Source organism: Gobio gobio (genome assembly GCF_949357685.1).
Source record: "Gobio gobio genome assembly, chromosome: 15".
Taxonomy (NCBI): Eukaryota; Metazoa; Chordata; class Actinopteri; order Cypriniformes; family Gobionidae; genus Gobio; species Gobio gobio.
The window spans coordinates 3,049,362-3,071,421 of record NC_137108.1 but is presented as its reverse complement, the minus strand read 5'-3'; positions in this window follow the sequence as shown (position 1 = coordinate 3,071,421).

Sequence of the window (22,060 nt, the reverse complement as noted above, 5' to 3'; positions counted from 1 at the left end):
TTACCAGGAACATGAATTTTACAAAAAAAACAATGATTTAAATAATTTTGAATAAACATTGCAATATTCCATAACAAATAAGAATTGTCCATTTTGATTTCATGTTGACTTTAAAGGTTATATTGTTCTTTATTCCAGAATTTATTACAGCAATCCTTAATGTAATGTAATAAGCTATGCTCAAGACAAATTGACAAAACATTTTATTGAAAATACTTTTTCTGATCAAAGAGAACAATTTACAAGATGAAAAATCTGTATGGGCGACTCATTATGTAAAACTGCACATTATTATTGTAATACAATGTTCATGATGTAATAATTTTGTACAAAATGTATTACATTATAAAATCACATTGTCATGATTGTAATAGCTTTTAAAACATAAAAATATTAGTATTCCTTTACAGTACAAAAACTACCTGTGAATGCAACATTTAAAAATTCATGCAGTTATTATTTTTAATATTATATTTGTATTAAACATAAAGAATTGATATTCCTTTACATTTTAAATGTTCTGTGACGTCTCCGATTTTTAAAATTAGAAATTAAAAAAATCTAAATCCAGTTTTATCCTACAAAATCCACCAGATTATACATTTCTTATAATGTAAAAATTATTACATTATGACCATTTTATTACAATAATAAGGTAATACTTATTTCATTATGTGCAGTTATTACATTATTCAGTGACTAAAGATTACCTGTGATTCTAGCAAACACCTGTCAAGAATATATCATAACACGAAACAGAAACTTGTTTTTGCATAAATATCATGGAAATACTATTGCTATTTACAAAAATGACAGGTCAAAAAGTCGAAATATAGACACTAGGTTTGGTTTGTTTCTTTTAATTCTGTAGTGAAATATGAACCGGGCATTTCTCTGTGTGATTGGACCTGTCCGTGTTCTGAAAGAGGTCATCTATTTTTGTTTTGCCAGAACTGTAGAGATTTGTGTTGGGTTGGTGCGGTTCAGAGTGTGCTTTAGTGCGCTGTGTGGCGGCTCTCTCCTGTTGCTCAGATGTCCTTGCAGCGTTAGCAGACAGACACAGATGATTAAGTGTCTATTTACTCACCTATGCTTTACGAGAGCAATGTCGCCACTTTGCCCAATGCTGACAGATTAGACGTGGACTGTGGCCTCGTCCCGCAGCACTCAAGGCAAACTGATGTCTGCAAGACAGCGCATGAGGAATCGTCCTAATTTTCACATTGATCATTGTGTTAGCCTCAGCGCTGGCCCTTCCCAGCCGAGCTCCGATTCATCCCGGCTTCAGGAATTCAATGAGAGGACTGGAGAGATTGTTAAGGTGCAGGTTAAGAGACTGGCCTCTGTTTATCAGTGACGGGTGGATGAGACTGTAATAATGAGGCCTGACCGGCTGAACAAGTGCAGTTGTGCTGGAGAATAAATCAATAGCGCTGAGAGAGGAAGGAGCCCGCGGGGCGTTGACTTCACGGACACCGTGTGATGGGCTACACCAGCACCGCTTCTGTGGATTCCTCAATGCTTGGACATTAGTCTGGGATAATACTCCTCCATCATGTGGCCGTTAAACCAGAGTAGAAATCCTAAACTCTTTCTAGGGGTAAAAATAAGTTAATGTTCATTTCAGCATTGACAAAAACATAAAAAAAAAAAAACATTAGTTAATGCACTGTGAACTAACCTGAAGGAACAACAAAACAACTGTATTTATTACTAACATCATGCAAAATGGTGTATGAACAAAAGTGTGTGTACACACCCACCCTATAATGGTAAACATCCACACACTCGTCTTTTTTTAATCCCCATAAATCATAAGTAATGTCTCAGGATAAGCCGTTTGCAGATTCTAGCTTTTGTGACATCAAATTTGCATATCCTTTGATAAAGAGTAGGGGTGTAACCTCGGCATCCCCGACTCCGCCCTATTAGCATAGATCCCGCCCAGGACTGCTGACGGACTCCGCCCTATTAGCATAGATCCCGCCCACGACTGCTGACGGACTCTGCCCTATTAGCATAGATCCCGCCCATGACTGCTGACGGACTCCGCCCTATTAGCATAGATCCCACCCATGACTGCTGACGGACTCTGCCCTATTAGCATAGATCCCGCCCATGACTGCTGACGGACTCCGCCCTATTAGCATAGATCCCCCCACGACTGCTGACGGACTCCGCCCTATTAGCATAGATCCTGCCCACGACTGCTGACGGACTCTGCCCTATTAGCATAGATCCCGCCCATGACTGCTGACGGACTCCGCCCTATTAGCATAGATCCCCCCCATGACTGCTGATGGACTCCGCCCTATTAGCATAGATCCTGCCCACGACTGCTGACGGACTCTGCCCTATTAGCATAGATCCCGCCCATGACTGCTGACGGACTCCGCCCTATTAGCATAGATCCCCCCCATGACTGCTGATGGACTCCGCCCTATTAGCATAGATCCCGCCCATGACTGCTGACGGACTCCGCCCTATTAGCATAGATCCCGCCCACGACTGCTGACGGACTCCGCCCTATTAGCATAGATCCTGCCCACGACTGCTGACGGACTCCACCCTATTAGCATAGATCCCCCCCATGACTGCTGATGGACTCCGCCCTATTAGCATAGATCCCGCCCATGACTGCTGACGGACTCCGCACTATTAGCATAGATCCCGCCCACGACTGCTGACGGACTCCGCCCTATTAGCATAGATCCCGCCCACGACTGCTGACGGACTCCGCCCTATTAGCATAGATCCCGCCCATGACTGCTGACGGACTCCGCCCTATTAGCATAGATCCCGCCCACGACTGCTGACGGACTCCGCCCTATTAGCATAGATCCCGCCCACGACTGCTGACGGATTCTGCCCTATTAGCATAGATCCCGCCCATGACTGCTGACGGACTCCGCCCTATTAGCATAGATCCACCCACGACTGCTGACAGACTCCGCCCTATTAGCATAGATCACGCCCACGACTGCTGACGGACTCTGCCCTATTAGCATAGATCCCGCCCATGACTGCTGACGGACTCCGCCCTATTAGCATAGATCCCCCCACGACTGCTGACGGACTCCGCCCTATTAGCATAGATCCCGCCCATGACTGCTGACGGACTCCGCCCTATTAGCATAGATCCCCCCACGACTGCTGACGGACTCCGCCCTATTAGCATAGATCCCACCCACGACTGCTGACGGACTCCGCCCTATTAGCATAGATCCCACCCACGACTGCTGATGGACTCCGCCCTATTAGCATAGATCCCCCCACGACTGCTGACGGACTCCGCCCTATTAGCATAGATCCCACCCACGACTGCTGACGGACTCCGCCCTTTTAGCATAGATCCCACCCACGACTGCTGATGGACTCCGCCCTATTAGCATAGATCCCGCCCACGACTGCTGACAGTCTCTGCCCTATTAGCATAGATCCCGCCCATGACTGCTGACAGTCTCTGCCCTATTAGCATAGATCCCGCCCATGACTGCTGACGGACTCCGCCCTATTAGCATAGATCCCCCACGACTGCTGACGGACTCCGCCCTATTAGCACATTATATTAATAATTAATAATAACTACCGTTATAATACACTTAGAAAATATAATGCATTAAAACACAATAAACAATCAATTTCAGATTAATTGCTTGATATGGAATCAACAAGGAATCTGTGAACATTTTAACTTATGAAAACTTAACTTATTATTCATGAAAATATATAATGCATTAAACATATGAATACATTTATAATCCATTATGCATAAAGTGTTACACAACATTCTTCAAAATATATTTTTTTGTCTTCTACATGAGAAAACAGAGCAATATAGGAAATATGCTATTTTTTGTCACATTATAGAAGTAAAATGTGTTTGATTGTGTGTTCACAGTGAATTTAAATACCGAGCGGAGTGCAAATGTTTCTGAAGAGATGATCTAGGGAGTGTTTACTGCATATTAATGCAATATAGAGAAATAATGGTGATTTTGTTGCGTTTTGATTGTAATTTGATATTTAATCACGAAGCAATGCACCTTCAAGCCTGTACACTTTCTGATGTTCAACAGCATGAGATTCAAAACCTCTCAGGCTCTACAGTCAGAAAACAGCCCGACTGATATCAAAACACCAATGCAAGCATTAGAGGACGTCCACCAGCTCTGAGCTTATGATGAGGTTATGAACCTGTCTGTCAGAAATCAGCATAAAAGGAAAAAACAATTCTTTCAATCACGCCAATGAGTTAAAGTAAGATCTCACGGATAAACACTTTGACATATAAAAGAATTAAGAGTATTCATGATCAAATCCGTTCATACAGTGGATTAAGAGATGACATGTGTGTGTGTGTGTGTGTGTGTGTGTGTGTGTGTGTGTGTGTGTGTGTGTGTGTGTGTGTGTGTGTGTGTGTGTGTGTGTGTGTGTGTGTGTGTGTGTGTGTGTGTGTGTGTGTGTGTGAGCTCCGTCATATCATGCTCCATCTGTGTAATTATTTCTCATGATGTTCAATATTCTCAATAAAAGTAGTAATTACACACATGCATCACAATTATCCAGAATTCAAAGCACACCAAACCCATTAGATCACAGCTTTACAATCCAGAAGAATATTGTACTGATCATGATTACACATTTATAAGGGAGCCTGACAATTATCAATTATGAATTGTCTAAAATCATGAATCATGAAATTTATGAATTGTGAGTGTGTGAGTCGTTCCCTGATGATCCACGGCTTTGTGTGTGTCGTTCCCTGACGATCCACGGCTGTGTGTGTGTGTGTGTGTATGAGTGTGTGTCGTTCCCTGACGATCCACGGCTGTGTGTGTGTGTGTGTATGTCGTTCCCTGATGATCCACGGCTGTGTGTGTGTGTGTGTTTGTGTGTGTGTGTGTGTGTGTGTGTGTGAGTGTGTGTCGTTCCCTGATGATCCACGGCTGTGAGTGTGTGTGTTTTGTGATGGTTGATCTTGAGTCTCTTGTTTGTCCTGAGCAGTTAAACTGACCAACGTCGTTCAGAGAAATCCTCCAGGTCCTGCACATTCTTCAGTTTTCCAGCATCTTCTGCATATTTGAAGCCTCTCCAGCAGGGACTGTGTGATTCTGAGGACGATTGAGGGACTCAAACACAACTATTATAAAAGCTTCAAAAATTGCGCTCCAGAAGGAAACGCGACACATTAAGAGCCGGGGGTGAAAACCTTTGAACAGGATGAAGATGCTCTGGGACCATTTTTTGGGATTTCCGCCTGGATTTGGGCGACCCAAACTGAAAAGCTTCCCATACCCACATACAGGGATCTCTAAATACACAATTGTGGTGTAATTTTTACAGGAAACCCTTCATAAAACACTTAGCCTGGATGTCAGCCGAACTTAGCCCCGCCCACAACATTTGAGGTGGGGAAGTTCGATCTGGACTTGATCCGTTGTGGAGCAACTGTACTGGGACCCCCAAATATGATGAATCTTTTATGAGGGACCCCCATCCTAAATTCCATCTATTTTTATGAAAAAATATGTAAACTGATAGATAAATTGTGTGACATTATAAATACAAAATATTGTTTCCAAACGTAATAAATTGGCTATACTTAATGTTATATGTATAAACCGGAATAAGAAAATGTTTCAATTATAAAATGATTTTGTATAAGCAACGTTCACAATAAATGTATGTAAGCAACTTACGTTCTGCGTTAAGAATACTGTCTTACAACCCCAGTGAGCGAGATAAAGGGACTCACTAGAAAGATACAAAGCAAACATATACAATTCTGGAAAGTAGCCTATGTATATGGCATGAAATGAGAGAAACATTTAGAAATGAAACAGAATATTCAGTAGATTTTACCCATTTTTGCTTTGTCATTTTATTCTCTGAAATTTTCTGGGGACCCCTTAGGACCCCAGTTTGAAAACCCCTGGCTTAACATGCATCACTTACTCCGTTGCTCTGATTGGTTGTAGGTCTATCCAATTGAGTTCAGTGGCATTTACTTTCGGGTTCGTTTCAAACACCCCATAATCACAGCCCAATGAAGCAGACTCATATTCTGACTAGAATCAACATCAAGCAATAAAACACTGCTAAACATAGACAACATATTCTTACATGTTTATCACTTTTAGCGGTGGTTTATGTATGGGGTGTCGCAATATACCAATTGTGATATTCAAAGCATGAAATATCGATATCATGTTCATTTTGAGTGAGACAATATACCGGTATTGGCGATAACCACAATATTTAAAATGACACGTAAATACTCCAGCGCCAGTACCTGGTTGACCTGGTTGAGGTGGCAGTATTGAACCTTAACACTGACACCTGGCAAACAAGAGGAAGACGCAGCGCGCAACTACTCCGAGAAGAACCATGTCGTCCGAGCCATAGATATCCATAATAAAGGCTAGATGTCTTACGGCGGAGTCTCTAACGTCATCACCGGCGGCCATTTTGTCACAGGCAAGCTTTCTGGCGGGCTCCTGATGTAAGGCGAGTGATCTGAACACAAATACTCCTATCTCGCTGAAATCTTGACGGATTTATAAATGGTTTGGTTTCTTACAAACATTATTAACGTGGCTATAATTGTGGATGCTTGAACAAATTATGAATAATTATTCATAAGTATGCAGTGTTATAACTAAATCTCTGACGTTTATAACAAACCAAACAGTTTGAAAATCGGTAGAAAATTGAGCAAGTTATGGTTATTTAAAAAGTGCAACCACCAAAGAAAACAATGTTACGAGTGAGCGAGGTGACTGTGACAAAATGGCCGCCAGGTGCTGACTTCGACCTCCATTGGCCAGCAGCGCGGACGAGACATCTAGCCTTTATTATGGATATACATGGTCCGAGCGGGAGAGTGAGAGGCTCTGTCCACACACAAAAAAAGTAAGCTCGCCAATATTAAAGCTCCTTAACCCTTAAATGCATACCTTGGGTCTTTAGCGACCCGGGACGTCATTCACTACCCTCCTCCTCATTCATTTTTTAAAGTTAGACATCAGCTTTCTTAGTATTCCTCAATCAATCCATTTTAAACAATATAACAAGAAAAAAATAATACAATTATAATTGAATGCCTGTTTTTCCACTAGTTTTTTGTAAAAATTTGCTAACGACCCGAGGTGTGTAAGATTTGTGTAAGTGTATTTTTTTTTTCTGCACAATAATTAATGAATCTATAATGACGAATCAGCGATTTACTGCAAAGCAATACTAAACACATTCAAATATTACTGTCACTGTCACTTGATGGTGGATCTGGTGAAGGAAGCTGTCAGTGATCAAAATATTGATTTTTAAGACGTTGAAAATGATTTTTGAGAGTATGCGTGAGATCGCGAATATGAGCCAGATGCTGAATGTACTGGGAAATGAGCTCTGACGAAGACAGTGATGATGGTATAAAACATCTGCTCAAACTGAACCCTTCCAAGCTCCAAAAGGTAACGAAATATGTTTTATTTAATTCTTCTGTAATTGTTACTCTAATATCAGGAATTTTATATATTATCACGACAGGTAGAGATCTATCCATGTTAGATATAGATCTGGGTCGCTAAAGACCCGAATATGTAAGAATGTTTGACAAAAACAGTCATGCATTTAAGGGTTAAACAGCCAAATCTGCAGAACGTGTCGGGCTACTAGGGTTGGAAACCGAGAACCGGTTCTTAAGCAGAACCGATACTGATTTTTGAAAAATACCAGAACCGCGCAAAATTCCTAAAGCTGGGCATACACTGTGCGATTTCTGTGCGATTTCAGCAAGGTTACCTATTCACACTGTACGAGTAGAACGCATGCGATGTAAAGCCAAAGCTCACAGTTTATGTGCTCACACTGTGCGGTCCGATCGTCGAGCGTGACTTGTCTGCTCACACAGTACGAGTGAAATATGCGCAAAAAAACCTCATCAAATGCATCAGCTATCGATATCAAGAGCGTTTAGCATTTACAATTTATGTATATAAATGAACATTATTATTAGGGTAGGCCTACTTTTATTATTAAATTGATATTACATTTATTTCCCCCACGCTAATTTTACAACATCAATGCATAACCGATACTCTGCATAATCAAAGAATAGCTAGATTAGCTTAATTACTCCTCATTATTTAAATAAATTTTGCCCAATTAAACAAGGAATTATAGGCGTATAATTAAAATGATTATCAGTCTAAAATATTTCATAACACTGCAATAATATCAGAAAGTAAGAGCAGCTTTATTTCAAAAACAACTTGTTTAACACGAAATGGGCCTATACTTCTCTTCTAATTTGTTTCACAATATGGGCCACAAGAGAAATATTAAGAATATAAATTAAGACTGAGTGAATAAATCTTGTCTCTGTGAGAATATATGCGCCGAAAGCTCGTCAGATTTTACTTTCACTTTCACCGGCTTTCGCGCACATTGCGTTTTTGTGTGATATCCACTGACTCGCATTCATGATTTAAAACGAAAAGTAAAAAAAAAAAATTATATTGCGCCGTGACATTTTGTCATTCTTTTCTTTTGTCAAATGATGGACAACGGTTCACATTTTTCCCATGATAATAAAATTATGTAAATATTAAATAATAGTAAATAAAATAATTTGTGAAAGTAAAACAAGTAAATTAATATTCAAAGTTAAATTAATAAAAGAGGCACTGATCATAGGCTAAACACGGCAGTTTGAACGTCTTAGATTATCCATTTTACAACACGAACTGGAGGCAAGCAACAGTTTGCTAAATTGCTGCTATTTGATAACTGCCTACAGAACTTAAAGATCTCCCTCTTTTCGTTTTCTTTCTTGCTGCATTAAAGATTCATGGTTAAACTTCTGCTTTTGCACAGGCACAGTGAGGAGAAATAGGGCAATCAGTTCATAGCTCTGCTTCAGCTGTGCGATAACCTCACGAGGAGCGACCAGAATTACTGACATGCCAGAAATACACCCGTCCATCCGATTGCCGATCGGGAGAGGTTTATCGCGTCTCGTTTCCCTCTGTACACTGCACGAACACCTCACGACAAACGACGCACGACAAAGCTGAAAATCGGCCCGACCCAAAAAAGAGACGCACGAGTCAGAATTCGGCTCGAAATTGGACGAAAATCGCACAGTGTATGCCCAGCTTAAGTTTCAGTTTCGAAAACGGTTCTGGTGCAATGTGTGTGTGAACAATAGCGAGCGACAGCTCACCTCATCATGAATATTAATTACGTTGCTTGCCGCTTCCAGGAGTGCAACCAATTAATGCAGTTCAGCACTGAAAGCCCTCGCGCTACACATTCACGGTTTTGCATCTGATATTTTCTCGTTGACCACCAGCATGGCAAAGAGAAAGTCAGAAGTATGGATTCATTTCTAAAGAATGAATGACGATGAAGCAAAATGTGAAAACACATGTGAAAAGATAATAACATGCAAAGGAGGCTGCACTAGCAATTTGACAAAACATCAACCTCAAAACATGCAATGTTTTCACCTGTTTAAGGAAGACTGCTGCACCTTGCACGTCCCCATCCCCAAACTATAGACTATCAATATATATATATATATATAAATATTATTTATGTTTTTCAGATGTTAAACAATGTGCCACTCCCACACCCCCTCTTGGAACTTCGGAGATGGTAAATCCGTTTACTTTAGCGAGTAAAGGGAAAATGACGACAGAGAGAATAGATGAGTGCCACAGGGCTGTTACCAGACTTATAGTGAAAGGCCTATATCCTTTTTCCACAGTTGAGTCACCATGGTTTAGGTAAGCGTTCAGGCACAGTTACCTTTGTAATGCTGAATTACCATTTATTATTTACAATTTCACTAAATTAATATACAACTAATTAATAAATATAGCTAATAAATATAATTTATATCTGTTTTATTCAGAGACATAATAAAAAATGTAATAAGACAATTTCAGAGGTGTTCGTTTTAACATATTTAATTTTAATTTCCATAAATTCCTTTTTTTGTTGCAAGAATGGCTTAATTAATACTGTAATACATGTACAGTACAGGACTTTTTTTGACATTGCCAACCTGTAAATTAATTTTAGAGCAAGTAATAAACACAAAAAGGATTGTTTGAGTTGCGTACTGTGCCTTTTTCCTTTACCATTCCATTTGTTTAATAATTTTAATGGAACCGGAATTGGAACTGGAATCGTTAGGCGGAACCGTAACCAGAACCGTAACCGGAAAATATATCACGATTCCCAACCCTACGGGCTACGGTCAGGGCGAAGGGGGGCAACACCACCAACCTTTTTACCCACCTCCGTGTTCATCACCCTTCGGATAACACCATTTTAGAGAGTAAGTTGCACTTATTTTACTAGTCATGGAATGGGAAATGTTACATTAAACTGTTAACTGCGGTTTTCTGTGTCCATTATTTATATAAAGGGTGATTCTTTTAATAAGTAACATTACCGCGTTGTCTTTACTCATGTTATTTTTGTATTTCTATTTGCAATCAAGTCACGGCCAATGCGGCCTGTTCATAGCACTGGATTTTTTACTCAAAAAAATGTACTTTACACTCTCAAGACCCATAAAAGGTACTAAAGACGTTGTTACAAAGCCCATCTCACTACAGTGGTTCTACAATAACTTGATGAAGCGACGAGAATAGTTTTTGTGTGCAAAAAAAACCCTAAATAACAACTTATATAGTGATGACCGGTTTCAAAACACAGCATCATGAAGCTTCGAAGCGTTGTGAATCAGCGAGTCGAATCATGATTCGGATCGCGTGTCAAACCGCCAAACTGCTGAAATCACGTGACTTTGGCGATCCAAACCGCTGAATCGACTCACTGATTCATAATGCTCTGAACCGCTGAATCGATTCACTGATTCATAACGCTCTGAACCGCTGAATCAACTCACTGATTCATAACGCTCTGAACCACTAAATCGACTCACTGATTCATAACGCTTCGAAGCTTCACGATGCTGTGTTTTGAAACCGGTCATCACTATATATGTCGTTATTTAGGATTTTTTTGCGCACAAAAACTATTCTCGTCGCTTCATAAAGTTATTGTAGAGCCGCTGTAGTGAGATGGACTTTGTAACGACGTCTTTAGTACCTTTTATGGGTCTTGAGAGTGTAAAGTGCATTGAGCCAATGGAGGCCTTTCAGAGCCATCAGATTTACACTAAAATATCTTCATTTGTGTTCCGAAGATGAACGGAAGTCTGACGGGTGTCGAACGACATGAGGGTCAGACATTAATGACAGAATTTTCATTATTGGGTGAACTAACCCTTTAATGCATTGTGTTTCCTTCTGTGCATCAGTAAATCAGTGAACGACACACAGAATTAAGAATCAAGGGTGTGTAAACTTTTGAACAGGGTCATTTTTATAAATTCGGCAGTTTTTTTTCTATATTTAAACACATTTTATGTAAAATATCTTATTCAGGACAGCACTAAATAAAAAAATAACATGATCCCTCTTATTTTGTTAAAATGATTCACATTTTCACCGATTCTGCAAGCCGTTCACATACTTGTTCTTGCCACTGTATGTCTGTAAAAAACAAGCATCTGTGGCATCTTGACCTCCACCAACAATCCATGAGTTATCTGAGCGCACGTTTGCTCATTCAGACAATCTGCAACATTTGTCCAGTAGTCAGAATGCCACAGCGAGTTTGGCAGAGCCTCCGTCTGACAGCAGGTATCTGATTAGCCGCATTGTCTCCTAATATCTGTCAGGCGCTTCAGTGAGACGGACTTTGTTTTTGTTTATACTCTGTTTGCCTGTCATTGGCTGACATAACCTGCTGCCGTCTCTTTTAGTATTAATTAAAGACGATATACTGTACGGGCAGAAAGTGTGGCTCTCTGCCAGTGTTTTGAAGTAAGACTCAATTAACCTGACTGACCCTACCCAATACAAACAAGGCAAATTAATTACATAACATCTATTCCACGGGAGCTTAGCGAGCTCAGAATGGCTCTTAAATACTTTAGGATGTAATCTCTCCGGCTTGATTTATACCTGCTTATTTGTCAGGCCGTGCAAATCATTAATGAAACAAGAGCATGAAAAATTCACATCAAAGCAGACGGACTGTTGATGCTGTGGAGATTGATATTCGCCTCTACCTCTGTTGTTTTAAAGTTTCTTACGACAGGTTTACATACATCAAAGAAAAAAAAAAACACGGTAAAACTTTACAATATGGGTTAATAGTCATGTGCCCCAACAAGTAAAGTCATAACATAATGATACCTTTGCCAATCGTTAGCTAATGATTAATTAAAGCAGACAACTGGAAGTTGAAATGCATGGCTTTGACCCATTGTGGTAATTAACACATGCATTTACATTTTTAGTTAATATAATATGTTATTAGGGAATTAATACATGATGTCATATTTAATTAATAGCAATTCATATGTTACTTAATCTATGAATAATACACACAGAGAAAAAGAGTGTCAAAATGATACCTTTATGTGGCGTTCATAACGGACGCGAATGACACGATAAATCGCGCTATTCGCGCAAAGTTGGGCACTTGAACATTTTGAGTTTACCCGCTTCATTCGCGCGTGACGTTCACTTCACAACAGATGTGAATTCGCCTCATGGGAGGGGCTTCTGCCAGCGGCTCGTCTCGTTGAGAAATGGCTGACATGGGCTGTGTTTACACATCTTTTTTCTTAAAATACTACTGTTAATGTGTGACAAAACGTAGACTTTTTCAGGCGATAATGTAGTTGTTTAAAGCTCAAATCTGTGGTTTATTTATAAAGAGAGCGCCTATTTGAACATGTGATCTGGCGTTTTCGGAGTTGTGAGCTCCAGTGGATCAGCGGCGCTCAGCGCTCATTAACCCCGGCGAGAGCAGCCTTTCCTCAGCCAGTCCTTCTGCCGTCTGCCGCTGGCTCTGATGTCTCTGTGGCGTATCCAGCTATAATTCGTCTTGTGTAGATCTAATGGCCGATCTTTGGTCTCATGGATCTATAATTTGTTCCCTGGCAAATCGTTTATGCTGAGGGAAAAGTGAAGTTTCATTACTTTTTATTTTTAGGCTTTAACTTTATGTTACCATTGTAACCGACTAGCACTGACTTTGAATGTTTGACTGAATTTTTTGCTCTATTTCATGTATAGCTTATTATACCTTTTACTTATACGTTTGTATTATTGATAATACATAAACTTGCATTTAACAAAAAGAGACTGGGTTGTGTTTCATGTCATTTAATGTTATATGCACACTTGTCTGAACCAGATATTAATATACAGATTTTCTCCTCATTGTTGTCACTACTAGAGCAAGCTCTTGATTGGTTAACGCGGCGCGAATATCTGCCAAAGTTCAGATTTTTCAACTCGGGCGATTTGCGCCATTCGCGTGAATCACGCGTCGAACACTCAATTCGCGCCGTTTCATTTGCACGAATAGCGTCATTCGTGTGAATCGCACCGCAGAATGTCGATTCGCATTGTCTTTGCATTGACTTAACATGTAAATCACTCGCGCGAATCGCGTCATTTGCGTCCGGTGTGAACGCACCATTAAGGGTACAACAGCTTGTCGCCGGGGCAGTACCCTTAATAGGACATCCTTGTACCTTTTTTAGTCCTGCATTTAAGTACCTTAAGCTGCGTTTCCACCTCAGGAACTTTCCTCAGGAACTTTGGTGTGTTTCGACCGTAGAAACCGGGGTCTATATAAAGTTCTGGGTAAAAAGTGTTTGTCCAAGTTGTTTGCAATCCAAATCAACAATAAAGTTTAAAAAAGACGACCGATGGACCGAAGACAAGGTTCAGGCTTTATTGAGTTTATTTGCGGAGGATGAAATCCAGCGGGTACTGGAAACTTGTGTGCAGTCCTACGTCACCGGACTAATCCTCACGGTACTTTAGACCACGATGGAAACGCAGACAGCAGCAGGTCTGGGGGGAAAAGAGTTCCTGGGAAAAAAGTTCCTGGGACAAATTGTTCTGGGTAATTTCGGTGGAAACGGGGCTTTAGAGTACAAATACGTACCTTCAGGTACTACTATGAACCTTTTTGTGGTGAAAAAAAAAAAGGTACAAAGATGTCCTTTTAAGGGTACTGCCCCAGCGACAATCTGTTGTACCCCTAAAGGTACAATTTTGACACCCCTTTACTTTGTGTGTATATAATCTTCATTAGTTACTGATGCAGTCATCATTAATAAATGGTTTAGTTCTTCATGAGTCATACATTAGCTCATGATTATCTGTGCTTTAGTTAAGCATGAATGAATGCATATTAGTGCACCCGTATTGTAAAGTGTTACCAATAAAACACTTTAATTTTCTCATAATATACATTGCACATCACCACAACGTTCAATGATTCTCAAACGACTCGGTGGATGGATGAATCAGTCTCTCTAAACCACTCCTTTCCACAAGCTACTCAGCTCTGATTGGTCAGATGGCCCAGTCTGTTGTGATTGGTCTACTCTACTCTGATTGGTCAGATGGCCCAGTCTGCTGTGATTGGTTGACTACTTACAGTGCATGTTGGAAACAAACTCTCATTACCATAACTGAACTTCAGCTCTGCGTGGAGGCTTCCTAAAGCTCAGGGGCTGTACACACTGTGAAGACAGTAACAATGATTTTACCACACTCTAAAAAAAAGGTTCTATATGGCACTAAAAGGGGTTCTTGGTCGTACTCATAGGGGAACCACTTTTGGTGCTACTGTATATAGCACCATATCTTAACATGTTCTGTATATGGTAGCGGTGCTATATAGCACCTCAGCCAAAGAACCGCTGAAGAACCGCTGAAGCACCAAGATTGGTGCTATACAGCACTTAAAGTGGTTCCCCTACGATTACAAGCCAAAGAACCACTTTTAGTGCCATATAGCACCATTTTTTTAGAGTGTATATCAATCCCAGTGCGAGTCTGAATCGATGATGAAACATTGGAAGAATTCATTTTTCAACCTGAACCTTTAGCAGGATGCTACTCAGTTTGAAGTTCATTATGAGATGTTTCAACTGCAATTCCTCACCATCAGCATTAACAAGTGTGTGTCCATCAACAAACCCATGTGTGTGTGTTTCTAATGTATTGCGGTGCACATGCGGGAACTGTATCAATAACAGCCCATACGTTAGCCGCCCACTGACGTGAATGACTGATGGAACATTAAAGTTTGTCAAATAAATCTTGCTCCATCCTTGATCTTTACTCAAAGTAGTAATAATGACAGACAATTTGCATTAATAGACAGTTTTAGGTATTAGTGGCCCACAGCTGATGAGCAGAAGTATTTCAGTAAGACAGTAATAATGTGAGTTAGCCGGAGGAAACTTACACAATATAGAACACAAAACTACGTATTTTGAACACCTGGTAGAAAATACATACATCAATACTTATTCATACTTCCAGGTGGTGATTCTGAGGAGCAGCTGGTCCAAATAAACTGGACTGACCCATCTCTCAAGAGAAAGTGTTTTGAGAGTCCCACGTGGAACTCTGAGATTTGAGAAGCAGTCGTCAGTAAAATGACATTTGAGGGCTGGTCAAGTTGTTCACAGGGAGACAATGTAAAACTTGTTATAGTTATCGTTCTTGGTGTGAACAGGCTTTTAATCATATTACATGCACAAAAAAAGATTCAGTATTCCTCAAAATGAATACAATCACTGAAATGCAAAATCAGAATTCTACGCAAAGCTCCAATAATTAAATATGTTAAATAAAACAAATATTTTATGCATTTAATCTCACTTTATTGACATGTACTTGCTTCTGACCATCGATGAACCATAAGCAGAAAGGACTTTAGATTTTTTGCTTTTATTGGTAAGTAAGTGTTAAACTTTCTTCTCCTGCAACCTTTTCTTCTGCAATCCAGAAAGGTTAACTACAGATCCACTGCCTAGTTTGTTCATTTCACTCAGCAATGTTAAGTTGACTGAACAAACACTTATTAAGTAAAGCTGACAATACTCATTTTTAGTAGGAACAACTCTGTAAATCTGAGTACATTTAGTTACATGAGTTTTTTAAGTAATGTGAACAAGGACGATTTGAGTGCAACTAACAACAGTGAAAGTTAATTTTTTTGACTGTTCACTTCAGTTGGAAACCGCAATACATTTTTGGAGTTTGGTTAAAAAAATGTAGGTAGAGGCATATTTTCCCAATGAGCCAATGTTGGTACCTGGAGTTATGACCAAACACAGCGTCAAGATATTTTACCATACAAAAGAAAACTGAAATGTGAAAACTGACTTTGTACTCATTGTACAATGAAACCTGCAATTGCACAAAGAGTTCCGTCTCCTGTGAAGCATACACACTTTTTGATGATTCGCAGTGATGTGTTCAGATTTCATTTCCAAAAAACTTTTTTGGGTGGACTTTTTATGGTTTGATGCTTTCAGGAGCCAGTGACTGTAATGCATGCCTTGCTGCAAGTAAACGTATATTTTATGTAGCTTTTGTTATCCGTCTAATTCGACTCACTGTGTGACAGATGTAATTGCATGCAAATACAGAAGCGTTTGATTGGACCTTTGATTTCAGCATCTAAAGATACAGGAAGGAAGCATTTCCTCTCTTTTAACCGCTATTCATATTTATTCTGCTATTGATGCACGCTTGTATGGTAGCTGTTTCCAATCTGCTCATCAGAACAGACCGTAGTGTCTATATACTGGGTTTTACTGTAAACCCCCAGATGAGAAGCCTAATCCAGACTTAAATTAATACTAGAACAAATAGATTAAATTAATAGCGAAACTGAAACGATTATAGTACAACCTGAACAAACAGATTAAAGTAATACCAGAGCTAATAGATTTAGCATGTTTGCAAACGACATGTAATCGTGATTAGCTAAATCCCGATGTGATTAGATAAAGAAACTCGCGGTGTAGTCCAGTAATAGCACTGGAGTCTGGGAATGTTGTTAATAATTCAGATTTTTCTAAATGTATTCAAAACTTCAATGGTCAGTGTATAATTGCAAACGGATATGATTCAATAAATAAGATATCCGCCTCAGCCCGTAAATAAATGACAACTAAATACAAGGGATGTACTTCCGTTTCTCTTTTCCGCTGTGACTGCAAACATGCCAACAACATCTGCTGCTACAGAAAGTCTTTTAGCGACGCGCGGCTCGTCGTGTGTCAGGTAAAAACACTTGAGTCACAGCTGATATGAGTGAAGTGTTGCCAATACGAGAGAGAAGACATCTGTGTGTGACAGAAGCGCCACTGATCTTGAGAAGAATCTCACTGCGTTGACTTCATGTGTCTTAGACAACAACATCACAGACACAGAGTCCAAAGCAATCATCACACAGCAGGACCAGGATTCAACCTAAATTATAGGGAATAACTGGCAACTGAACCAACTATCGCAAGCCATTTCTTTTAGGGCATCATCAAACTGTCCTACGCTTTCAAAATGGATCTTTAAAGTTGTTTTCAAGCCAATCCTCTATCAGTGGCTCTCCTTCGCCGACATCCTACTACACAGTTTCATGGTGATACCTGTTGAATAAACTCCAGCTGTAAAACACAATATGTTACACTCATTCATCTTGACTTCACTGTCAGCCTCATTGAGAATATGTTTGTGTAGAGCAACAGCACAGTAGAGCAGATCCCAATGACACTGAAGAAAACTAAAGTCGACAGCACAACATGCATCCACAGCACTACAACAAGAAAACAGTGCATTTCACAAAACCATTCCCTGCCATATACTGCAGCAATGCAGTGCAACCAATGTGATCTCACGAGAATACGTGTAAGTGTAGTTCTACCACATTCAGACACACTGAAACGTATAATATTGACGTATTAGCAGCGTAAATTATTTTTCTGATGTACAAATTCGTATGTAGGCTATTCCTATTTGTGCATATTAAAACCGTGGCATTAACGTTTTGACTATTGTATTCAATTGTCATATCAATGACATGTTTACAGTGGCATTTATTAAATGCAGTTCTCCTCTACTTAATAAGAAATAAAAACATTGCATGTGTTACATGTACATTGTGGTAGTTCTTTGTCCTTTATCGTCTATATGTATAGTAGTGTGTATGTAATGTATTCTCCTGATATCTCCGGAGGTTTCCTGCTCTCTTGATCTCTTCATTGTGGGTTTGAATACACACTGTTCTGTGACAAAATACAGGACCAATGCATGGGCATGGGCGTTCTCCTCACCCCGATTAACCCGCTGATCTGCTGATCTCCCACTTCCAAGGTGGGCGCCCAATCGAGAACTGTTTTGAGGGATGGTTATACTCTGAAGACTGTTTTTTGGTGTGGTCTAGATCAGTGGTTCTCCACCCTGTCCCCACCACAGCACATTTTGCATGTCTCCCTCATCAGACACACCTGATCCAACTCATCAGCTCATTAGTAAAAACTACAAGACCTGAGGTAGGTGTGTCTTATGAGGGAGAAAGTGGTGGGGGGTCTGAGGCTCCAGCCCCTGACCAGGGTCCAGTCAAGGCTCCAGTCCCTGACCAGGGTCCAGTCAAGGCTCCAGCCCCTGACCAGGGTCCAGTCAAGGCTCCAGCCCCTGACCAGGGTTTAGTGATGGCTCCAGCACCTGACCAGGGTTCAGTCAAGGCTCCAGCCCCTGACCAGGGTCCAGTGATGGCTCCAGCCCCTTACCAGTGTCCAGTAAAGGCTCCAGCCCCTGACCAGGGTTCAGTCAAGGCTCCAGCCCCTGACCAGGGTCCAGTGATGGCTCCAGCCCCTTACCAGTGTCCAGTAAAGGCTCCAGCCCCTGACCAGGGTTCAGTAAAGGCTCCAGCCCCTGACCAGGGTCCAGTGATGGCTCCAGCCCCTGACCAAGGTCCAGTGATGGCTCCAGCCCCTTACCAGTGTCCAGTAAAGGCTCCAGCCCCTGACCAGGGTTCAGTAAAGGCTCCAGCCCCTGACCAGGGTTCAGTCAAGGCTCCAGCCCCTGACCAGGGTTTTGTGATGGCTCCAGCACCTGACCAGGGTTCAGTCAATGCTCCAGCCCCTGACCAGGGTTCAGTGATGGCTCCAGCCCCTGACCAGGGTTCAGTGATAGCTCCAGCCCCTGACCAGGGTCCAGTTAAAGCTCCAGCACCTGACCAGGGTTCAGTGATGGCTCCAGCCCCTGACCAGAGTTCAGTGATAGCTCCAGCCCCTGACCAGGGTCCAGTCAAGGCTCCAGCCACTGACCAGGGTTCAGTGATGGCTCCAGCCCCTGACAAGGGTCCAGTCAAGGCTCCAGCCACTGACCAGGGTTCAGTGATAGCTCCAGCCCCTGACCAGGGTCCAGTCAAGGCTCCAGCCACTGACCAGGGTTCAGTGATGGCTCCAGCCCCTGACTAGGGTCCAGTCAAGGCTCCAGCCCCTGACCAGGGTTCAGTAATGGCTCCAGCACCTGACCAGGGTCCAGTCAAGGCCCCAGTCCCTGACCTGGGTCCAGTAATGACTCCAGCCCCTGTGCAGAGTCCCGAGTTGGCTCCGTAGCTCCTACCAAGAAAATTTGGCTGCCGGCACTGCCTAGAACAGCTGAACTGCCGGCGCCACACCTGGTCCCCTGAACGTTATTTTTCTCATATACTGTACTTTGCTACAGCATTTATTTTCACCCTCTGCCTGAAACGTTCAATTTCAGTTACTGTCTCTTTAAAGCCTGATTTTTCGAAAAGCTCAGTCTGGTCTGATTGGTCAGCTGACCCAGTCTGTTGTGATTGGGCAGCTGATTCACGGGTGAATTATTCAGGAGAATCTAAAACATTGATCCAGCTTTTCCCAAAAGCATTTCTAGCCAACTATGGTTGCAAGTTCTGTCATTACCAACATAGTTCAACGATACGCCATATGCATCATACAATAAACTAACTATAGCAACAGTCACGGTTGTTTCCCAAAATCATAACTTTGTTGCAGATCCATTATTCAATTCATTATTTAATTAATTCATATAATTTCTAATTAACACTTTCATTTAGGGTCCAATTCTCACTATTAACTAGTGTTTTATTATAATGCATATTACTATGATGTTGGCTGTTTAGTACTTATAAAGCACATATTAATGCCTTATTCTGCATGACCATATTCTAGATCCCTTAATCACCCAATGCCTAAACTAACAACTACCTTACTAACTATCAGTAAGCAGTAATTAGTTTATTAAGGCAAAAGTCATAGGTAATAGTGAGAGTTGGACCCTCAGGAAACAGCACATCGTTCAACTATGATGTTAAGAATGAAAAATGCAAATGATTTTGGGAAACACATTCCAGACAATCTCAGTTCAACTCGATTCTGTCGCAGTGATGAACAGCTCACAGGAATTGGACATTATCAGGAAATAGCAGACATATTGGCAAGTTCATCACACAAGATATCATTTGGCTTCAGGAGACATGAAATAGTGCACAAGACATGTACTACTTTTATGGAGCTCTTACATCCTTTTCATGCCCCATTCACTGTAACTGCATTGGGGGAAAAACAGTCATTAAAATGTCTCTTTTTGTGTACAACAAAAGCAAGATATGAGCTACATAAGAGTGAGTGAAAGATGACAGAAATTCTATTTTTAGATGAACTATTCCTTTAATATGCACAGTCGCTGCCCTCATGTCACCTCGAATCACATTCTTTCTTTGAAAACGAATGACTTCTAGTTACTTTGTCGCAGCAAACCTTCAGTTGACTGACACGATTCTGGAAAAAAAACAACATATCCACTGTTAATTTCGTTAGCACTAACACGTAGCAAATTTGTTTTCCCAATAAATTTGCATGGAAAACAAGACTATTATCCAACATTAGCTCTATAGGCATACCTCTGCTAACACTACTGTCAGATTTCTTCCTAGTTAATATAATTACATAATAAACAATCTCCTACCTAGCAAAAGAAAAAAAAAAGAATTGGGTTTCAGTTCAATTTAAGGAGCTTTATTGGTATGCAAAGATGTGTTGCCAAAGAATAAACCCAGTGCTAGAGGTCTGGAACACTTGAGTGACTGCAAATTAAGTTTTACAAATGTTTGTTTCTAAATGCTGGTAATGTTGTCGTTTTGTCAGCTTCGTTTGCTTCTTCAATTCCTATGTGTTGTGATCCCCAGGGCCACCATAGACACAGAGGAACACAAGTCACCTCCGATAATTGGAATTAGCTTAATTGTCCGCCAATATTTGATATTATTGATGCTGCTCTGCTGCACTCCAATACACACTTCTAAGTTTTAAGATGACAAAACGTTTTAAAAGTCACATTTTTAGGCTGCTCTGCCTCAATGGTCTAACTGCGCTCGTCAATGTCAAAATGATTGACACAGCCAATCAGATCAGAAAGGAGGCGGGGCTTAATGTTCACAGAAGACGAGTGTGAATTCCAACACAATGTTTTAGTTTTAAAAGTGAAATGCAAGTAGCTAAGCATTTATTATTCGACAACTATTTTACGATAAAACGTGAACAGCACCACGAATAAAGTCGCTATTTTTGTTTTATCTTCGTCGCTTCATAACATTAAGGTTGAACCATTGTATTCACATGGACTATTTTAACGATTTCTCTACTAAATTTCTGGGCCTTGAGAGTGGTAATAACGTTGCAGTCAATGGGGTAGGGGGTCAGAAAGCTCGCGGATTTCATCAAAAAAATCTTAAAGGCACAATTTGTAAGATTTTTAGATTGCAATAGCCAATAACCACTAGAACAGTTTTATATATTTTGTTAACCTGTGTACTTACATTAACCCTTAACGTTTCAATTTTACGGACCGTGTCCTTGCGTCTCCTGTCAATGATGTCATATCCGCGCTACCATTTCTGTAGAAACCATGGAAACCCCAAAGACTCTTTAATATAGAATGTATTTTATTAGACCGGTGAGTAACTGTTTGGATACATTTATCAACAGAAAACTGATCATTGTTATACAGCTCAACACAGTTAGTCTTATTGTTTGAATCGCTTGTTTTCTACCATGTTTTTACTATGTCTCAGAGACACTATTTCTACAGCAAAATCA